Here is a 13984-nt window from a genome sequence, read left to right as displayed (position 1 = left end):
TCGGCTGGTTTTAGAGGAATATTTGTACGTTTCAAAATTGAACTCTTCGAAACTTTTCTGCTGAAAACCACTCAATGGATTCCTATGGAAGGAAATACAAGTTACTGGGAAGTACGCTTAAGAATTACTTTTCAGGGTCGGTGCTGGGCTAAAAGATGCAGGACTGGGTTCTCTCCTGATTACAGGTGAGTGAATCGCAATTCATAGTTCGGCTGATTTTAGAGGAATATTTGTACGTTTCAAAATAGGACACTTATGACACTTTTCTGCTGAAAACCACACAATGGATTCCTATGGAAGGAAATACAAGTTACTGGGAAGTATGCTTAGAATTACTTTTCAGGGTCAGTGCTGGGCTAAAAGATGCAGCACTGGGTTCCCTCCTGATTACAGGTGAGTAAATCGGAATTCGTATTTCGGCTGGTTTTAGAGGAATATTTGTACGTTTCAAAATTGGACACTTAGAACATTTTCTGGTGAAAACCACACAATGGATTCCTATGGAAAGAAATACAAGTTACTGGTAAGTACGCTTAGAATTACTTTTCAGGGTCAGTGCTGGGCTAAAAGATGCAGCACTGGGTTCTCTCCTGATTACAGGTGAGTAAATCGGAATTCGTAGTTCGGCTGATTTTAGAGGAATATTTGTACCTTTCAAAAATGGACACTTAGAAACTTTTCTGCTGAAAACCACACAATGGATTCTTATGGAAGGAAATACAAGTTACTGGTAAGTACGCTTAGAATTGCTTTTCAGGGTCAGTGCTGGGCTGAAAGATGCAGCACTGGGTTCTCTCCTGATTACAGGTGAGTAAATTGGAATTCGTAGTTCGGCTGATTTTAGAGGAATATTTGTACGTTTCAAAATTGGACTCTTCGAAACTTTTCTGCTGAAAACAACACAATGGATTCCTATGGAAGGAAATACAAGTTACTGGTAAGTACGCTTAGAATTACTTTTCAGGGTCAGTGCTGGGCTAAAAGATGCAGCACTGGGTTCCCTCCTGATTACAGGTGAGTAAATCGGAATTCGTAGTTCGGCTGGTTTTAGAGGAATATTTGTACGTTTCAAAATTGGACTCTTCGAAACTTTTCTGCTGAAAACCACACAATGGATTCCTATGGAAGGAAATACAAGTTACTGGTAAGTACGCTTAAGAATTACTTTTCAGGGTCGGTGCTGGGCTAAAAGATGCAGGACTGGGTTCTCTCCTGATTACAGGTGAGTGAATCGGAATTCGTAGTTCAGATGATTTTAGAGGAAAATTTGTACGTTTCAAAATTGGACACTTATGACACTTTTCTGCTGAAAACCACCCAATGGATTCCTATGGAAGGAAATACAAGTTACTGGTAAGTACGCTTAGAATTACTTTTCAGGGTCAGTGCTGGGCTAAAAGATGCAGCACTGGGTTCCCTCCTGATTACAGGTGAGTAAATCGGAATTCGTAGTTCGGCTGGTTTTAGAGGAATATTTCTACGTTTCAAAATTGGACACTTAGAACATTTTCTGGTGAAAACCACACAGTGGATTCCTATGGAAGGATATACAAATTACTGGTAAGTACGCTTAGAATTACTTTTCAGGGTCAGTGCTGGGCTAAAAGATGCAGCACTGGGTTCTCTCCTGATTACAGGTGAGTTAATCGGAATTTGTAGTTCGGCTGTTTTAGAGGAATATTTGTACGTTTCAAAATTGGACACTTAGAACATTTTCTGGTGAAAACCACACAGTGGATTCCTATGGAAGGAAATAAAAGTTACTGGTAAGTACGCTTAGAATTACTTTTCAGTGTCAGTGCTGGGCTAAAAGATGCAGCACTGGGTTCTCTCCTGACTATAAGTGAGTAAATCGGAATTCGTAGCTTGGCTGATTTTAGAGGAATATTTGTACGTTTCAAAATTGGACACTTCGAAACTTTTCTGCTGAAAACCACACAATGGATTCCTATAAAAGGAAATACAAGTTACTGGTAAGTACGCTTAGAATTATTTTTCAGAGTCAGTGCTGGTCTGAAAGATGCAGCCCTGGGTTCTCTCCTGATAACAGGTGAGTAAATCGGAATTCGTAGTTCAGCTGATTTTAGAGGAATATTTGTACCTTTCAAAATTGGACACTTAGAAACTTTTCTGCTGAAAACCACACAATGGATTCCTATGGAAGGAAATACAAGTTACTGGTAAGTACGCTTAGAATTGCTTTTCAGGGTCAGCGCTGGGCTAAAAGATGCAGCACTGGGTTCTCTCCTGATTACAGGTGAGTAAATCGGAATTCGTAGTTCGGCTGATTTTGGAGGAATATTTGTACGTTTCAAAATTGGACTCTTCGAAACTTTTCTGCTGAAAACAACACAATGGATTCCTATGGAAGGAAATACAAGTTACTGGTAAGTACGGTTAGAATTGCTTTTCAGGGTCAGTGCTGGGCTAAAAGATGCAGCACTGGGTTCTCTCCTGATTACAGGTGAGTTAATCCGAATTCGTAGTTCGGCTGATTTTAGAGGAATATTTGTACGTTTCAAAATTGGACACTTATGACACTTTTCTGCTGAAAACCACACAATGGATTCCTATGGAAGGAAATACAAGTTACTGGTAAGTACGCTTAGAATTACTTTTCAGGGTCAGTGCTGGGCTAAAAGATGCAGCACTGGGTTCCCTCCTGATTACAGGTGAGTAAATCGGAATTCGTAGTTCGGCTGGTTTTAGAGGAATATTTGTACGTTTCAAAATTGGACTCTTCGAAACTTTTCTGCTGAAAACCACACAATGGATTCCTATGGAAGGAAATACAAGTTACTGGGAAGTACGCTTAAGAATTACTTTTCAGGGTCGGTGCTGGGCTAAAAGATGCAGGACTGGGTTCTCTCCTGATTACAGGTGAGTGAATCGCAATTCGTAGTTCGGCTGATTTTAGAGGAATATTTGTACGTTTCAAAATAGGACACTTATGACACTTTTCTGCTGAAAACCACACAATGGATTCCTATGGAAGGAAATACAAGTTACTGGGAAGTATGCTTAGAATTACTTTTCAGGGTCAGTGCTGGGCTAAAAGATGCAGCACTGGGTTCCCTCCTGATTACAGGTGAGTAAATCGGAATTCGTATTTCGGCTGGTTTTAGAGGAATATTTGTACGTTTCAAAATTGGACACTTAGAACATTTTCTGGTGAAAACCACACAATGGATTCCTATGGAAAGAAATACAAGTTACTGGTAAGTACGCTTAGAATTACTTTTCAGGGTCAGTGCTGGGCTAAAAGATGCAGCACTGGGTTCTCTCCTGATTACAGGTGAGTAAATCGGAATTCGTAGTTCGGCTGATTTTAGAGGAATATTTGTACCTTTCAAAAATGGACACTTAGAAACTTTTCTGCTGAAAACCACACAATGGATTCTTATGGAAGGAAATACAAGTTACTGGTAAGTACGCTTAGAATTGCTTTTCAGGGTCAGTGCTGGGCTGAAAGATGCAGCACTGGGTTCTCTCCTGATTACAGGTGAGTAAATTGGAATTCGTAGTTCGGCTGATTTTAGAGGAATATTTGTACGTTTCAAAATTGGACTCTTCGAAACTTTTCTGCTGAAAACAACACAATGTATTCCTATGGAAGGAAATACAAGTTACTGGTAAGTACGCTTAGAATTACTTTTCAGGGTCAGTGCTGGGCTAAAAGATGCAGCACTGGGTTCCCTCCTGATTACAGGTGAGTAAATCGGAATTCGTAGTTCGGCTGGTTTTAGAGGAATATTTGTACGTTTCAAAATTGGACTCTTCGAAACTTTTCTGCTGAAAACCACCCAATGGATTCCTATGGAAGGAAATACAAGTTACTGGTAAGTACGCTTAAGAATTACTTTTCAGGGTCGGTGCTGGGCTAAAAGATGCAGGACTGGGTTCTCTCCTGATTACAGGTGAGTGAATCGGAATTCGTAGTTCGGATGATTTTAGAGGAAAATTTGTACGTTTCAAAATTGGACACTTATGACACTTTTCTGCTGAAAACCACCCAATGGATTCCTATGGAAGGAAATACAAGTTACTGGTAAGTACGCTTAGAATTACTTTTCAGGGTCAGTGCTGGGCTAAAAGATGCAGCACTGGGTTCCCTCCTGATTACAGGTGAGTAAATCGGAATTCGTAGTTCGGCTGGTTTTAGAGGAATATTTGTACGTTTCAAAATTGGACACAGAACATTTTCTGGTGAAAACCACACAATGGATTCCTATGGAAAGAAATACAAGTTACTGGTAAGTACGCTTAGAATTACTTTTCAGGGTCAGTGCTGGGCTAAAAGATGCAGCACTGGGTTCCCTCCTGATTACAAGTGAGTAAATCGGAATTCGTAGTTCGGCTGATTTTAGAGGAATATTTGTACCTTTCAAAATTGGACACTTAGAAACTTTTCTGCTGAAAACCACACAATGGATTCTTATGGAAGGAAATACAAGTTACTGGTAAGTATGCTTAGAATTGCTTTTCAGGGTCAGTGCTGCCCTAAAAGATGCAGCACTGGCTTCTCTCCTGATTACAGGTGAGTAAATCGGAATTTGTAGTTCAGCTAATTTTAGAGTAATATTTGTACGTTTCAAAATTGGACTCTTCGAAACTTTTCTGCTGAAAACCACACAATGGATTCCTATGGAAGGAAATACAAGTTACTGGTAAGTACGCTTAGAATTACTTTTCAGGGTCAGTGCTGGGCTAAAAGATGCAGCACTGGGTTGTCTCCTGATTACAGGTGAGTAAATCGGAATTCGTAGTTCAGCTGATTTTAAAGGAATATTTGTACGTTTCAAAATTAGACCCTTCGAAACTTTTCTGCTGAAAACAACACAATGGATTCCTATGGAAGGAAATACAAGTTACTGGTAAGTACGCTTAGAATTACTTTTCAGGGTCAGTGCTGGGCTAAAAGATGCAGCACTGGGTTCTCTCCTGATTAAAGGTGAGTAAATCGGAATTCGTAGTTCGGCTGATTTTAGAGGAATATTTGTACTTTTCAAAATTGGACACTTATGACACTTTTCTGCTGAAAACCACACAATGGATTCCTATGGAAGGAAATACAAGTTACTGGTAAGTACGCTTAGAATTACTTTTCAGGGTCAGTGCTGGGCTAAAAGATGCAGCACTGGGTTCTCTCCTGATTAGAGGTGAGTAAATTGGAATTCGTAGTTCGGCTGTTTTTAGAGGAATATTTGTACGTTTCAAAATTGGACACTTATAACACTTTTCTGGTGAAAACGACACAATGGATTCCTGTGGAAGGAAATACAAGTTACTGGTATGTACGCTTAGAATTACTTTTCAGGGTCAGTGCTGGGCAAAAAGATGCAGCCCCGGGTTCTCTCCTGATAGGTGAGTACATCAGAATTCGTAGTTCAGTTGATTTTAGAGGAATATTTGTACGTTTAAAAAATGGACACTTAGAAACTTCTCTGCTGAAAACCACACAATGGATTCCTATGGAAGGAAATGCAAGTTACTGGTAAGTACGCTTAGAATTTCTTTTCAGGGTCATTGCTGGGCTAAAAGATGCAGCACTAGGTTCTCTGCTGATTACAGGTAAGTAAATTGGAATTCGTAGTTCGGCTGATTTTAGAGGAATATTTGTACGTTTCAAAATTGGACACTTAGAACATTTTCTGGTGAAAACCACACAGTTGATTCCTATGGAAGGAAATACTAGTTACTGGTAAGTACGCTTAGAATTACATTTCAGGGTCAGTGCTGGGCTAAAAGATGCAGCACTGGGTTCTCTCCTGATTACAGGTGAGTAAATTGGAATTCGTAGTTCAGCTGATTTTAGAGGAATATTTGTACGTTTCAAAATTGGACTCTTAGAAACTTTTCTGTTGAAAACCACACAATGGATTCCTATGGAAGGAGATACAAGTTACTGGTAAGTACGCTTAGAATTACTTTTTAGGGTCAGTGCAGGGCTAAAAGATGCAGCACTGGGTTCTCTCCTGATTGCAGGTGAGTGAATCGAATTCGTAGTTCGGCTGATTTTAGAGGAATATTTGTACGTTTCAAAATTGGACACATGACACTTTTCTGCTGAAAAACACACAATGGATTCTTATGGAAGGAAATACAAGTTACTGGTAAGTACGCTTAGAATTGCTTTTCAGGGTCAGTGCTGGGCTAAAAGATGCAGCACTGGGTTGTCTCCTGATTACAGGTGAGTAAATCGGAATTCGTAGTTCAGCTGATTTTAAAGGAATATTTGTACGTTTCAAAATTAGACCCTTCGAAACTTTTCTGCTGAAAACAACACAATGGATTCATATGGAAGGAAATGCAAGTTACTGGTAAGTACGCTTAGAATTTCTTTTCAGGGTCATTGCTGGGCTAAAAGATGCAGCACTAGGTTCTCTGCTGATTACAGGTAAGTAAATTGGAATTCGTAGTTCGGCTGATTTTAGAGGAATATTTGTACGTTTCAAAATTGGACACTTAGAACATTTTCTGGTGAAAACCACACAGTTGATTCCTATGGAAGGAAATACTAGTTACTGGTAAGTACGCTTAGAATTACATTTCAGGGTCAGTGCTGGGCTAAAAGATGCAGCACTGGGTTCTCTCCTGATTACAGGTGAGTAAATTGGAATTCGTAGTTCGGCTGATTTTAGAGGAATATTTGTACGTTTCAAAGTTGGACTCTTAGAAACTTTTCTGTTGAAAACCACACAATGGATTCCTATGGAAGGAGATACAAGTTACTGGTAAGTACGCTTAGAATTACTTTTTAGGGTCAGTGCAGGGCTAAAAGATGCAGCACTGGGTTCTCTCCTGATTGCAGGTGAGTGAATCGAATTCGTAGTTCGGCTGATTTTAGAGGAATATTTGTACGTTTCAAAATTGGACACATGACACTTTTCTGCTGAAAAACACACAATGGATTCCTATGGAAGGAAATACAAGTTACTGGTAAGTACGCTTAGAATTACTTTTCAGGGTCAGTGCTGGGCTAAAAGATGCAGCACCTTGTTCTCTCGTGATTACAGGTGAGTAAATCGGAATTCGTAGTTCGGCTGATTTTAGAGGAATATTTCTACGTTTCAAAACTGGACACTTAGAACATTTTCTGGTGAAAACCACCCAGTGGATTCCTATGGAAGGAAATACAAGTTACTGGTAAGTATGCTTAGAATTACTTTTTAGGGTTAGTGCTGGGCTAAAAGATGCAGCACTGGGTTCTCTCCTGATTACAGGTGAGTTAATCGGAATTCGTAGTTCAGCTGATTTTAGAGGAATATTTATACGTTTCAAAATTGGACACTTAGAACATTTTCTGGTGAAAACCACACAGTGGATTCCTATGGAAGGAAATAAAAGTTACTGGTAAGTACGCTTAGAATTACTTTTCAGGGTCAGTGATGGGCTAAAAGATGCAGCACTGGGTTCTCTCCTGACTATAGGTGAGTAAATCGGAATTCGTAGTTTGGCTGATTTTAGAGGAATATTTGTACCTTTCAAAATTGGACACTTAGAAACTTCTCTGCTGAAAACCACACAATGGATTCCTATAAAAGGAAATACAAGTTACTGGTAAATACGCTTAGAATTATTTTTCAGAGTCAGTGCTGGGCTGAAAGATGCAGCCCTGGGTTCTCTCCTGATAACAGGTGAGTAAATTGGAATTCGTAGTTCGGCTGATTTTAGAGGAATATTTGTACCTTTCAAAATTGGACACTTAGAAACTTCTCTGCTGAAAACCACACAATGGATTCCTATAAAAGGAAATACAAGTTACTGGTAAGTACGCTTAGAATTACTTTTCAGGGTCAGTGCTGGGCTAAAAGATGCAGCACTGGGTTCTCTCCTGATTAGAGGTGAGTAAATTGGAATTCGTAGTTCGGCTGATTTTAGAGGAATATTTGTACGTTTCAAAATTGGACTCTTCGAAACTTTTCTGGTGAAAACGACACAATGGATTCCTGTGGAAGGAAATACAAGTTACTGGTATGTACGCTTAGAATTACTTTTCAGGGTCAGTGCTGGGCAAAAAGATGCAGCCCCGGGTTCTCTCCTGATAGGTGAGTACATCAGAATTCGTAGTTCAGTTGATTTTAGAGGAATATTTGTACGTTTAAAAAATGGACACTTAGAAACTTCTCTGCTGAAAACCACACAATGGATTCCTATGGAAGGAAATGCAAGTTACTGGTAAGTACGCTTAGAATTTCTTTTCAGGGTCATTGCTGGGCTAAAAGATGCAGCACTAGGTTCTCTGCTGATTACAGGTAAGTAAATTGGAATTCGTAGTTCGGCTGATTTTAGAGGAATATTTGTACGTTTCAAAATTGGACACTTAGAACATTTTCTGGTGAAAACCACACAGTTGATTCCTATGGAAGGAAATTCTAGTTACTGGTAAGTACGCTTAGAATTACATTTCAGGGTCAGTGCTGGGCTAAAAGATGCAGCACTGGGTTCTCTCCTGATTACAGGTGAGTAAATTGGAATTCGTAGTTCAGCTGATTTTAGAAGAATATTTGTACGTTTCAAAATTGGACTCTTCGAAACTTTTCTGTTGAAAACCACACAATGGATTCCTATGGAAGGAGATACAAGTTACTGGTAAGTACGCTTAGAATTACTTTTTAGGGTCAGTGCAGGGCTAAAAGATGCAGCACTGGGTTCTCTCCTGATTGCAGGTGAGTGAATCGAATTCGTAGTTCGGCTGATTTTAGAGGAATATTTGTACGTTTCAAAATTGGACACTTATGACACTTTTCTGCTGAAAAACACACAATGGATTCCTATGGAAGGAAATACAAGTTACTGGTAAGTACACTTAGAATTACTTTTCAGGGTCAGTGCTGGGCTAAAAGATGCAGCACCTTGTTCTCTCGTGATTACAGGTGAGTAAATCGGAATTCGTAGTTCGGCCGATTTTAGAGGAATATTTCTACGTTTCAAAATTGGACACTTAGAACATTTTCTGGTGAAAACCACCCAGTGGATTCCTATGGAAGGAAATACAAGTTACTGGTAAGTACGCTTAGAATTACTTTTCAGGGTCAGTGCTGGGCTAAAAGATGCAGCACTGGGTTCTCTCCTGATTACAGGTGAGTTAATCGGAATTCGTAGTTTGGCTGATTTTAGAGGAATATTTGTACGTTTCAAAATTGGACACTTAGAACATTTTCTGGTGATAACCACACAGTGGATTCCTATGGAAGGAAATAAAAGTTACTGGTAAGTACGCTTAGAATTACTTTTCAGGGTCAGTGCTGGGCTAACAGATGCAGCACTGGGTTCTCTGCTGATTACAGGTAAGTAAATTGGAATTCGTAGTTTGGCTGATTTTAGAGGAATATTTGTACGTCTCAAAATTGGACACTTAGAACATTTTCTGGTGAAAACCACACAGTTGATTCCTATGGAAGGAAATACTAGTTACTGGTAAGTACGCTTAGAATTACATTTCAGGGTCAGTGCTGTGCTAAAAGATGCAGCACTGGGTTCTCTCCTGATTACAGGTGAGTAAATTGGAATTCGTAGTTCAGCTAAGATTTTAGAGGAATATTTGTACGTTTCAAAATTGGACTCTTCGAAATTTTTCTGTTGAAAACCACACAATGGATTCCTATGGAAGGAGATACAAGTTACTGGTAAGTACGCTTAGAATTACTTTTTAGGGTCAGTGCAGGGCTAAAAGATGCAGCACTGGGTTCTCTCCTGATTGCAGGTGAGTGAATCGAATTCGTAGTTCGGCTGATTTTAGAGGAATATTTGTACGTTTCAAAATTGGACACTTATGACACTTTTCTGCTGAAAAACACACAATGGATTCCTATGGAAGGAAATACAAGTTACTGGTAAGTACACTTAGAATTACTTTTCAGGGTCAGTGCTGGGCTAAAAGATGCAGCACCTTGTTCTCTCGTGATTACAGGTGAGTAAATCGGAATTCGTAGTTCGGCCGATTTTAGAGGAATATTTCTACGTTTCAAAATTGGACACTTAGAACATTTTCTGGTGAAAACCACCCAGTGGATTCCTATGGAAGGAAATACAAGTTACTGGTAAGTACGCTTAGAATTACTTTTCAGGGTCAGTGCTGGGCTAAAAGATGCAGCACTGGGTTCTCTCCTGATTACAGGTGAGTTAATCGGAATTCGTAGTTTGGCTGATTTTAGAGGAATATTTGTACGTTTCAAAATTGGACACTTAGAACATTTTCTGGTGATAACCACACAGTGGATTCCTATGGAAGGAAATAAAAGTTACTGGTAAGTACGCTTAGAATTACTTTTCAGGGTCAGTGCTGGGCTAAAAGATGCAGCACTGGGTTCTCTCCTGACTATAGGTGAGTAAATCGGAACTCGTAGTTTGGCTGATTTTAGAGGAATATTTGTACCTTTCAAAATTGGACACTTAGAAACTTTTCTGCTGAAAACCACACAATGGATTCCTATAAAAGGAAATACAAGTTACTGGTAAGTACGCTTAGAATTGCTTTTCAGGGTCAGTGCTGGGCTAAAAGATGCAGCACTGGGTTCTCTCCTGATTACAGGTGAGTAAATCGGAATTCGTAGTTCGGCTGATTTTAGAGGAATAGTTGTACGTTTCAAAATTGGACTCTTCGAAACTTTTCTGCTGAAAACAACACAATGGATTCCTATGGAAGGAAATACAAGTTACTGGTAAGTACGCTTAGAACTGCTTTTCAGGGTCAGTGCTGGGCTAAAAGATGCAGCACTGGGTTCTCTCCCGATTACAGGTGAGTGAATCGGAATTCGTAGTTTGGCTGATTTTAGAGGAATATTTGTACGTTTCAAAATTGGACACTTATGACACTTTTCTGCTGAAAACCACATAATGGATTCCTATGGAAGGGAGTACAAGTTACTGGTAAGTACGCTTAGAATTACTTTTCAGGGTCAGTGCTGGGCTAAAAGATGCAGCACTGGGTTCCCTCCTGATTACAGGTGAGTAAATCGGAATTCGTAGTTCGACTGGTTTTAGAGGAATATTTGTACGTTTCAAAATTGGACTCTTCGAAACTTTTCTGCTGAAAACCCCACAATGGATTCCTATGGAAGAGAATACAAGTTACTGGTAAGTATGCTTAGAATTACTTTTCAGGGTCAGTGCTGGGCTAAAAGATGCAGCAGTGTGTTCTCTCCTGATTACAGGTGAGTGAATCGGAATTCGTAGTTCGGCTGATTTTAGAGGAATATTTGTACGTTTCAAAATTGGACACTTATGACACTTTTCTGCTGAAAACCACACAATGGATTCCTATGGAAGGAAATACAAGTTACTGGTAAGTACGCTTAGAATTACTTTTCAGGGTCAGTGCTGGGCTAAAAGATGCAGCACTGGGTTCCCTCCTGATTACAGGTGAGTAAATCGGAATTCGTAGTTCGGCTGGATTTAGAGGAATATTTGTACGTTTCAAAATTGGACACTTAGAACATTTTCTGGTGAAAACCACACAATGGATTCCTATGGAAAGAAACACAAGTAACTGGTAAGTACGCTTAGAATTACTTTTCAGGGTCAGTGCTGGGCTAAAAGATGCCGCACTGGGTTCTCTCCTGATTACAGGTGAGTAAATCGGAATTCGTAGTTCGGTTGATTTTAGAGGAATATTTGTACGTTTCAAAAATGGACACTTAGAAACTTTTCTGCTGAAAACCACACAATGGATTCCTATGGAAGGAAATGCAAGTTACTGGTAAGTACGCTTAGAATTACTTTTCAGGGTCAGTGCTGGGCTAAAAGATGCAGCCCTGGGTTCTCTCATGATAACAGGTGAGTAAATCGGAATTCATTGTTCGGCTGATTTTAGAGGAATATTTGTACCTTTCAAAATTGGACACTTAGAAACTTTTCTGCTGAAAACCACACAATGGATTCTTATGGAAGGAAATACAACTTACTGGTAAGTACGCTTAGAATTGCTTTTCAGGGTCAGTGCTGGGCTAAAAGATGCAGCACTGGGTTGTCTCCTGATTACAGGTGAGTAAATCAGAATTCGTAGTTCGGCTTATTTTAGAGGAATATTTGTACGTTTCAAAATTGGACTCTTCGAAACTTTTCTGCTGAAAACAACACAATGGATTCCTATGGAAGGAAATACAAGTTACTGGTAAGTACGCTTAGAATTACTTTTCAGGGTCAGTGCTGGGCTAAAAGATGCAGCACTAGGTTCTCTCCTGATTAAAGGTGAGTGAATCGGAATTCGTAGTTCGGCTGATTTTAGAGGAATATTTGTACGTTTCAAAATTGGACACTTATGACACTTTTCTGCTGAAAACCACACAATGGATTCCTATGGAAGGAAATACAAGTTACTGGTAAGTACGCTTAGAATTACTTTTCAGGGTCAGTGCTGGGCTAAAAGATGCAGCACCTTGTTCTCTCGTGATTACAGGTGAGTAAATCGTAATTCGTAGTTCGGCTGATTTTAGAGGAATATTTCTACGTTTCAAAATTGGACACTTAGAACATTTTCTGGTGAAAACCACCCAGTGGATTCCTATGGAAGGATATACAAGTTACTGGTAAGTACGCTTAGAATTACTTTTCAGGGTCAGTGCTGGGCTAAAAGATGCAGCACTGGGTTCTCTCCTGATTACAGGTGAGTTAATCGGAATTCGTAGTTCGGCTGATTTTAGAGGAATATTTGTACGTTTCAAAATTGGACACTTAGAACATTTTCTGGTGATAACCACACAGTGGATTCCTATGGAAGGAAATAAAAGTTACTGGTAAGTACGCTTAGAATTACTTTTCAGGGTCAGTGCTGGGCTAAAAGATGCAGCACTGGGTTCTCTCCTGACTATAGGTGAGTAAATCGGAACTCGTAGTTTGGCTGATTTTAGAGGAATATTTGTACCTTTCAAAATTGGACACTTAGAAACTTTTCTGCTGAAAACCACACAATGGATTCCTATAAAAGGAAATACAAGTTACTGGTAAGTACGCTTAGAATTGCTTTTCAGGGTCAGTGCTGGGCTAAAAGATGCAGCACTGGGTTCTCTCCTGATTACAGGTGAGTAAATCGGAATTCGTAGTTCGGCTGATTTTAGAGGAATAGTTGTACGTTTCAAAATTGGACTCTTCGAAACTTTTCTGCTGAAAACAACACAATGGATTCCTATGGAAGGAAATACAAGTTACTGGTAAGTACGCTTAGAACTGCTTTTCAGGGTCAGTGCTGGGCTAAAAGATGCAGCACTGGGTTCTCTCCCGATTACAGGTGAGTGAATCGGAATTCGTAGTTTGGCTGATTTTAGAGGAATATTTGTACGTTTCAAAATTGGACACTTATGACACTTTTCTGCTGAAAACCACATAATGGATTCCTATGGAAGGGAGTACAAGTTACTGGTAAGTACGCTTAGAATTACTTTTCAGGGTCAGTGCTGGGCTAAAAGATGCAGCACTGGGTTCCCTCCTGATTACAGGTGAGTAAATCGGAATTCGTAGTTCGACTGGTTTTAGAGGAATATTTGTACGTTTCAAAATTGGACTCTTCGAAACTTTTCTGCTGAAAACCCCACAATGGATTCCTATGGAAGAGAATACAAGTTACTGGTAAGTATGCTTAGAATTACTTTTCAGGGTCAGTGCTGGGCTAAAAGATGCAGCAGTGTGTTCTCTCCTGATTACAGGTGAGTGAATCGGAATTCGTAGTTCGGCTGATTTTAGAGGAATATTTGTACGTTTCAAAATTGGACACTTATGACACTTTTCTGCTGAAAACCACACAATGGATTCCTATGGAAGGAAATACAAGTTACTGGTAAGTACGCTTAGAATTACTTTTCAGGGTCAGTGCTGGGCTAAAAGATGCAGCACTGGGTTCCCTCCTGATTACAGGTGAGTAAATCGGAATTCGTAGTTCGGCTGGATTTAGAGGAATATTTGTACGTTTCAAAATTGGACACTTAGAACATTTTCTGGTGAAAACCACACAATGGATTCCTATGGAAAGAAACACAAGTAACTGGTA

Source organism: Triturus cristatus, chromosome 1_1 (genome assembly GCF_964204655.1).
Source record: "Triturus cristatus chromosome 1_1, aTriCri1.1, whole genome shotgun sequence".
Lineage (NCBI taxonomy): Eukaryota > Metazoa > Chordata > Amphibia > Caudata > Salamandridae > Triturus > Triturus cristatus.
The sequence above is the reverse complement of the archived record's forward strand: the minus strand, read 5'-3'. Positions refer to the sequence as shown.